Source organism: Opisthocomus hoazin, chromosome 14 (assembly GCF_030867145.1).
Source record: "Opisthocomus hoazin isolate bOpiHoa1 chromosome 14, bOpiHoa1.hap1, whole genome shotgun sequence".
NCBI lineage: Eukaryota > Metazoa > Chordata > Aves > Opisthocomiformes > Opisthocomidae > Opisthocomus > Opisthocomus hoazin.
Genome location: NC_134427.1, coordinates 9,669,263 through 9,678,705, shown reverse-complemented (window position 1 = coordinate 9,678,705; position 9,443 = coordinate 9,669,263).

Genomic DNA, 9,443 nt, shown 5'->3' with positions numbered 1-9,443 from the left:
CCCAGAAGGGCAGCTCACACCGGACCAGCGAGGAACCAGCTCATCCTCCGAGCTCAGGAGACAGCTGCCCACCCTCGAAATGCCCCGGGGCTCAGCCCAGGCTGTCGGGTGCAGCCTCCCCATAGCGTGGTGGGTTCCTGGGGCTTGCACTCACTTTGCTCCTCTGCCCTATCTACTGCAGGGATGCGGTGAGCAGCCTGACCTCTCCAGCCCCTCTCACCTGGCAGAGACCCCGCTGTCACTGAAGAAGGCAGCGTTTGGGCAGGAGCCCCCGCCTGCAGAAATAAATGCACAAAGTAGTGCCAAAAGGCAGGTGCTGGACTGTCACAGGGGATCGTTATTGCTGCTGCTGTTAGAAAAAGCCACAACCATGAGCGATCCTGTGGGACCCAGAGCAATGGAGACAAATCCCAGCAAATGGAAAAAGCCACCACATAAAGTGCTGTGGAGATTCTGCTCATTGCTTCTTTCCTGGTTTCCACTGAAACATCCACTGTAAGTCACTCCAGGCCATTTTCTGGGGTCCCTCTTCTACTTCCCAAATATTCCTGGGGATGTCAGGACAAAGCCTATCAGGGCATACCCATAGCTTGTCATCTGGGGTGCAGAGAGGAAAAACGTAGAGATTTTTAGCTACAGAAAAACTTCTTCGGGCAAAAAAAAAACCATAAAAATTAAAGCAAATCTGCTTTTCCATGTGAATCTGCTCCGCAAAGCAGCTGAGCTCAGCTCTGCCAGTGGCTGGGAGGGGTGGCTGTACCGAGCGTGCAGGCACAGCTTCCGAGGACCAAATTCCTAGTGCTGCCCTTTGCTTGGGGTCCAAGCTCTTTGTGTCACGGGAGAAGGGCAGTGTCACATACGAACCACCCCGGGGGGCTCAGTGCACTTTCTCTCTGCAGTTTGAAATGTTCACGCCGTCAAGTATTGACGGGCATGGAGGAGCAGAGCAGCACTCCTGCAAGCGGCGTACACATCGCCAGCACGGCTCTGGGAGCATGGCAGGAGCCTTGGACCGGCAGGAAGGTTGTACAGGGGTGCGATGGAAGAGCTGCCAAGCCTCCCCACTACAGGCAGTTCTGGTGTGCCAGGGGCACCGACCAGCCCAGCTGTGGGTGGAAGAAAAAGGCTTCTCTCACTACCGTGGCGCGAAGGAAGGGGACTGTGTTGGGTTTATCAGGGCCTCTAGCCACCTTACAGAGGTATTTGTGCAGCCAGTGTGGAGTCAGCAGAGGCAAACAAGGTAAATGAGGATTTTTTGGGGGGTAGGACAGTAAGGGACAGCCAGAAGAGATGTGGGACAAGCAAAGCCCACTTGGGACACAGGGATTATTGCTGAGAGCAGAGGACATCCACCATCTCAGCAAAATAGAGACCCATTTTACCCCCACCCATCTGCCTTCTCCCAGAGGTGACTTTGGGGCTGGCTGAAGCAGCCCACATGGTGACACCAGCGCCCCAGGAGGAGCGATTCTGGCTCCCAGCCTGAGCCCATGCTGACCTCCAGCCAGGCACGTGCATCCTCCTTATCCACAGGGTCAAGGAATGATGTGAAAATGGTGCTGTAAAGCGCAGAAGAGGTGAAGGGCAGGCACAGCCGTACCAGCGGGTGGGGAGGGGACCCCAAGCAGCAGCACCGGAGCACGGCAGGGTCTGAGCAGCAGCATGTTGGAGCGAGTACTGCTTCAGGGCTGTTTGCTCAGCCATCTCGTCACTTGCTTTTCAAGACTCTCAACCCCACTACCACCATCCTGCTTTACACCAGCTCTCCCGGGGAGGACTTCAGTCCACCCCCATGTTAGGCTGAATGGCATTGCCTTGAATGGGGGGGGGGTCTTCTTCAGCCCCTCGAACACTCTGCTGTTTGCCAGGATGGACCAAGCAGAGCAAGAAACAAGAAGTCTCCTTTCTCCTAAACCCCACTGCCCCTTTTCAAAGGTGTTTTTTCACCCCAGTCTTTCGGGTTTGCTTGTTTGCTACCCTGCTGGCCCTGGAAGTTGGCAGCCTGCAAATGTCTGACAGAGAACTGAGTTGCTGCGGCCGTGCTCTGCGGAGCCTCCCGAAACAGTGAGCCACCAGCACCAGGCAGTCTTCCTCCAGAAGGGCTCACTTTGGGCCCTGGAAATGGGTGAGAAAATGCCCCAAACCTCCCCAAGTCTCTCCTGAGAGAGAAGCGGGCTCTGAGAAAGCAAAGTCTGGCAGAGAAGAGGCGTAACATGCTCCCCCTGCATCACTGCAGCTGCGGCTCTGCACGCTGCTGTACCGTGTGTTTTGCCATGCTTACCTTCAATTTTGGTTTAGAGGGAAGGAAAAGATGATGGACAGATAAAAAGTAATGCAATAGAGATCTGCCAGGGGATTTTAAACACCATAGCCCAAAAGGCAAGAACCCGCACCCAGCTCATTGCTGAGAAGGAGAAGCGCTCATCCTGGGTCTGACACTCAAAAATATTTTCTGTTGGCAGCTGCCGGAGACAGGGACTCACCTAGGTGGGCTTTGGTCCGTTGTGGCCTTTCATATGCTTACATTAGACCTCCTCTTCCTCAGCTGGAGCTGCCAGCAGAACATCCACACTCACTTCTCAGCCAGCCATAATGGCTGCAGGGCTGCCTGCCTGCCATCACTGGGAGCGGGCTGAGGCACAGCCAAAGCCCTTCTGAACATCACGAGGCACACGAGAGGAGTATCACCAGCTGCTTAAGAAGTCCAAGGCACGGCACCGATACTAGAAAACAAGGACATTTCTTTACGGAGTAGGGTACCTACAACCTTCCTGCTCCCACACCAGAACGAATCATTTCGCACTCAGCCGGGGTCCTGGCTTAGGTACTAGCTGCTTTCAATTTCTGTATAAAGTATCCCCCAAAAAAGGCATTTTCAAAAAACAAGGCCTGAAAGAACTGAATGGGTTTGGCTTAAAAAGAGAAGAAAGAGGGAACAAAGGTCTCCTGATACATGGAGGACCATCCCAGGAGGATGGATTGGCTGTGCTCCCAAGCTATTGGGAAAACAAAGAAATTGCTGCAAATTGCAGGGAAGATCTGAGTTAGGTCCTAGGAAAGACCCTTAAACCTTCTGCGAGGCAGGAGAAGTACTGGAGCAGGCTGGACAAGCCAGAGATGACTCAGACCGAAATCTGTTAGGGGCGATCCAGGCACACTTGGTCCTGCCTTCAAACCTTTAACAATGAATATCATTTTTTCGTTGACTTCACAAGTCATATCTCGAGCGTATCTCAGCTGTTGACTAGCCAAGTCTAGTGAACTTCAGACCCTTCTGAAAACTTCTGCCCCAGAATCCTTTTGTTTATTGAATGTAATAAGCAATGATACATTTGCATTTCCATCAAATTTTTCTTGCTAAACATCAGCTAAATAGTCTGACATCACTGTGCTGAAACTTACTACTCATAAGTAATTGCTGAGAGAAGGGAAATTATTGCATCTTTTCTTTTGTGTTTAGGTGGGTTTTACCCACTAACTTCCAACTGCAGGATCAGGCTTTTGTGACCAGCACTTTGTTTCAATACCAGAAGGTGACATTACACAGCAGCATTTTCCTCTCCAGTTTGCCCCGATCCTACCCAAGAAAATCCTGCCGTGGTGCCCCCTCATCTCGCCAGCATTCCCACTGCGAGCTGTACTTACGGCAGTGCAACACCACAAATATTGTTCACTGACAGCAGCTGGTGTTCATCAGCATTAATAACTCCTCCGCAAAACTGGACGAGACTGACAGGAGGGGAGCAGCTTCTGTGAGTGAGCACTGGCAGGAGTGGAGGTGAGCACCCTTAGTGTTAGACTGGAAATTAAGACAAGTTTAGAGAATTGCACCCTCCCAGCCGGTGGTTCCAGCGCAGGCGGTGACACGATTACACGCTCGCTACTCCAACGATTTGCATCGGTGTTCGGCCGGGGAGGATTACAAGATGGACAGGGAGAGGGGCTTTGGGAGCGGCTCGGTCGCTGTGCAGGCAGGCATCCCAGTGAAACCAGCAGAGCCCAGCTCAGTACAGCTTGCAGGCACGTGTGTGGGAGCTGAGCGTGACCCTGACGTGGTGAGAAGCGCGGTGTCATTGCAGCTGCTGGAACCAGTTACAACGACATAAAAATCGGTTTAGCTGAGTTTAAGCACTAAGTGAAAATAGAAGTCAATCACCCGACTCGCACTGCTTGTTTTGGTTTTTTTTTAGGAACAGCTTCTGATGTTCACAGAAGCAGAGTCATACCAAATCTTGTTCTTGTGATGATGTTTTACTCCAGCTCAGCAGCTGAGGTAAATGGTTCTTTTTAGCTACCTGCAATAACAGAGTAGGAAATCATAAATAACCTCGATTATGCACAAAAGACTCCAAACCTGATTGCAGTTCCAGACACCCAACAGACACATTAACTGTAAGTGCAAAACTTTCTTTGCAGTCCTGTGAAGATGTACTCAGACCATGCTGCCAAAGTCCTGAAATACAAATTGATTTGCTTTCTGTTCTGTTTTCAGCCAGTGCAGGAGCACGTTTGTTTCCCAGGGACAGAGCACAGCCCACCCTGCAGAGCACCGCCGGGACGAGCCAGCTCCGCACCTCCGCGGTCCCGCTCGCAGTGGCTGTGCCCAGCGACAGACCCCGGGGACAGCCCGGCTGGCAGGGACGAGCGCTCAGCACAGCAGTGACACGCTCTCTGTGTGTCGATGCATGGCCTTGACTTTTCTTCCTTTTTCAGATTTTACACACTACGTAAAAACTTATACCAGGCTGCGAAGAAGGCAGTTTGCTGTGAGGAAATGCATAAGATGGCACAAGCTATACAAGAAACTAAAAAATAGCCTGACTCTGCTATTATCCAAAACACACGATCTCAATTTTCATACGCCGGTTGCGCTCTGTTGTTGGCACAGCTATGTAAAAAGCACTCCATGATGTTTAATTCCAAGAGATGACTTTGAGACATGAGAAAGCGACTTATACAGATAAAGAAAGCCTTGTGACTGTACCGAGGCAAAGGAGCACAGATGCCTCCAAAGACTGAGGCGTCTCAGCATTCAGTCAGTTCTAGCTAGGGACTTGCATCCCACTACATCTACGTAGCAGCACAAAGCACAGGACTTGCATATGCTGCCCTTCATTTGTTTCAAGCATGAACTGCTCCTGGTCCACTTGCACCTCCCCACGCCAACAAGATGAAATTACTGCGAGCTTACCCGCCAGCCACCAGTCCTGCGGCGAGGGCTCCGGATTCCCAGGCTCTCTGCCCTCACGAGCGCTGCCAGGACAGCAAACCAACCAGCCCCCTCCCTCCGGCTCTCCGTGAGTCACGTGCAGATCTTTCGCAGGTTATGCCCCAAGGGAAAAACCACAGACCCCATGTACCACACCGCAGAAATCTGGCTGATGGGTGGGCAGCGCCTGCTTGTCTGCTCACGCAGCTCCAGCAACAGAGACCTGCGAGACTAGAAGAAGCAGCAGCAATTCTTCAGAGGGGAAATTAAAGGCCAGGATGGTGAAAACCTTTACTGAGCATCATCAGGAGGGATCCTACGGCCACAGGCTGAGATTGAGGACGCTGACAAATTGAGTCTGCAATGCTGGGTGGAAAGACTGAATCCTGGTGGGAAGGATGGAGTTCTAAGGAACTATATTGCTTATTTTCATGACAGATGTGGTTTCCCTCTTGGCTCAAGACAACTAGGTCTGGTTGAGTAAGCCTTGATTACATCTAGCAAAGAAATGTACATGTTCTCCAGGTGCCTCCAGGGCCAATAGATCAATGGATCAGACCCATCTCACCATATGGGTCTTGATCCTGAGTTTGTTAACATGTTTCCCTCTCAGGTAGCCTCTCTTCCCTCACTCCCTGCTTTTCCTTTTATTCTTCCTCAAAAGACCATTATCACACTTTCGTCCTACCAAGGCCCACCAAATTGCAGGTATATAGCTCAAAGCGGAGCTGAAGTTGTGTCAAAGCCATTCTTCATAGCAGAAAGCGGAGGACGATAGAGCAGCATCCATCTGAAGCCAGGAGCCTGGTGATTTTGTAGTGATCAAAGGTAACACTTGTCTCACGGTTGCTCTTCCAGGGCCTTCTGGCAGATGGTGGTAGCTACAAGGCAGATGTGTTTCAAAGAACAGGAAATGTTCCTACATCACGACTGGCCCAAGGTTCCAGGGATACGTTCAGAAAACCTTTCTAAATTCTTAATTTAGGCCCCAAGATGAAACATTTTGGGTGGTCTGAGATACTGTACTGACAGCTAACAGAGGAACAGCTTAGCTGAAAGGGAAGGAACACAGCTGGACTCCGAAGTACTTCTAACCACCGCCTGGCACTGGACAGGCCCTGAAGCTACAAGTATTCTTCTAACCTATTAAAAAACCACATCTGCATTATTGGGATTAGATATAGGCCATTTGGCAAGGCTGTGCTAATTCCTGGAGCATCGAATGGAAACCAGTGCCAAGCTCAGTAATGGCTGCAGTCGCACCCAACGTACAGAGGCGGGCACTGTACGCACCACACACGCTCCTTCCTCCAGCAACGGTTGTCCAACGCCGCCTCTGCAAACTCGCCACCACCTCCGCGCAGCTGCAGCTGGCTCCAGCACTCCAGCCATGCTCTGCCATGAGAAGCTTTCCATTCTCCAGCATAAACCAGCTCTGCTGAAAATTCAGTGTATTTCTTCTCGTTTTCCCACAGCAGCCATGCTGTTGCTGATTACACAATCCTTATTAACTCGCTTTTAAGAAAAAGCGTCAGGATGAACCAAGAGCTGATGATTGATCATCCTATCTGTCAGTTCCCAAAAGGTTAAGTAGCCCCTACGGAATGTCACAAACAGCAAATATATTTTCTCTTTTCTGGGCTGACCAGATAATTTAAATCTAAGGTCAAGGCAGATCTTCTAAGGACATAAAACCGGATGAACTAGCCAGCCTGGAGGCGGGCAAAAAGGGGAAAAAAGGTTAAATTTCCCAGAAAGCTGACTGTCTGTCTGGTTTACTGAGTTGCAGCCATTCATCAATTATACCTTTTAGTAGAAGCATAAGAAGTCTAAGTCTGAACCAGCTACATTATAGTGTCACAAATGTATGAAGATAATAAAGCTTTTCGTAAATCTCAGAAAATTTTAACTTTGTTTTCTAAGTTCTAGAGCATTTATTTATTTATTTATGTACATGGATGCAGTCCAGTTTCAAAATTATTCTACAGTGCTGGTGCATCTGATTCCAGGTAAGTCCAAGCACCTCCCCACCTCAACGCAGCCTTCCCCATCGTGCCCCCGGGAGGGAAGTGCTACGATTACCATCTTTCTTTGGAGGCAAGAACAACTGAGGTCACCCAGTAACCGGCAGCGTCTCGGAGTCTCAGATCCCACGCCAGCCTAGTCACTGGAAATATGATTTGGAAGAAGTAAGCTGCTGTCAGAAAGCTGTCACAGCACGCTCAGACGGAACCAACAGAACCCCAGGGAGCACGGACACAGCTTGAACCAAACATAAACAGCAAAGGCTGCCCATCGGTGAATATTTTGCAGGTTCCTGCAACGTGAGAGACTCATCCCCATCAATTATTGCTGTTATTGCTCCGGACTTTTTGGAGTGACTTGACGAGAACCTCAGCTTCAAAAAAGAGCACCAGAAGCATGATTCCATACTAAACACAGTTTCCATAGAGAACAATAAGTTTAATCCCCTACAATCTCGTCACCGAACTGTACCACCGCTGCCAGCCAAGCTATTGAAAGCTCGATGCTGCCCTCAGCAGAGCCAACGAACTGCTACAGGTAGGCGATGACCTTCGGATGGAACAACGCTGCTGCCGAGTTACAGCTGGAAGTTTGTCTTCTCTGCTCCTCGCAGCTGTATTGACCAGGCACGGATAAAAGTGGCTACTTAAAAGCCACATCATTTCCCTTTTGCAGAGTGCAGGGCCACCTCATCTCTTGACAGAGCTCGCCCGCAGCTCCGGTAGCTCCACGCACGCTTCCTCCGGCTGCCAGTAAGCGAGCGGTGACTCACGGAGCGACCGAAGCGTCTACCAGCAAACCGAGCTACCAGGACTGCTGACTTTTCAGCAGAGATAACTTAAACAGGTCAACATATATTGTTTCAGAACCCGTATGTCATTATAATTAAGACCAGACACTTCCACCCAGCTTCAAGCTGTAATTACAGCCGAGCCTACCGGGCAGATAACCCAGTGTACAGCTCGATGCGAGGTGTGGCCGGCAGCCCACCCCCACAGACACCCCGTGTACTTCCTCCTAGGGCTGTCCCGGGCGCAGGGTTCCTGCGGCTGGTGCCAGGCTGCAAGGCCCAGCTCTGCCCTCATCAGCAGCTCAATTACGTGGCACCCGTGCTACGTGGGGAGTGGGGTGGGGAAGAGTCCTCCAGCCCCTGCTGCGGTTAGCTCCTGCTCTCCAAGCACGCTGAGCAGACATGCCCGTCCTCTGACTGCACAGGGGACACGGGGCACCGGGGAGCCCGCTGCACAGCCTGTGCGCTTTCATAGCGGCAACCAAAGAAAGAGCTGCCCATAAAGTCCTATCTGTACAGCCCCCGAAAACAGCTGCCCCGGGTTTAATGCGACACGACCCTGTCACACCTGTTCTACAAAGGACATAACCATTTGTACAGCATCAGCTGAGTTCACTCTCAGCACCGAGACTTTTGAAAGATAATGGACTTAACGTAAGCCTTAGGTGCTTGCTGAAACCCCCCATCCCAGACTAGGCTGCACCGTCACTCTGACTCAACCCGGCGGTGTAAAGTCAGAGGGCCTCGCTGGCTGTACACGCTCACCGCCCAGCCTCCGAGTGGGAGCAGGAAGCAGCTTGATGCATTACACCGAGTGCCACAAGGAATATCATGGCTGTTACAACTTCTCTTAAACCGCATGAGAAATCAGACTCAGACAGTGACCAACCCACTCGTAGCAGACTGGTCCCGACGCGTCACCTACCACACTCACCAACTGCAGTCAGATCGGGACACGCTCCACGCCCAGCCTCCCAGCGAGGTGAAGGGAAGCATACATCTCATCCAGTATCACCGACAAGGTGAGCCTGCCCTTCTTTGCTCTTTTCCTCTCAAGACGGAACCTACTCCTCCATCTCTGTGAAGGAAGCGTGCACAGGAAGAGGAGAACAGCACAGAAACCTGCCTGCAAGACAAGGCTAGCGCTGTTTCAGCTGGAGGAGGGGGGGTAAGTATGCTAGGTGGTTTTACCTGCTGACTGAAGGTACTACAGTAGCAAGTTTCCCTACAGTTTAAATCACATTTTACATTAACACACGGCTCTAGTTACAAATGCAATATTAAAGGTCAGTACCAAGACGGTAAGTACTGAGGAGGATGCCCTTCTTGTTACAGGGCCCAGATGGCAACCATTGACTGGGCAAACTCAAGGCTTTTACTGAGCATTTCAGCCAATTGTTACCAGACAGCTTTGGGCAC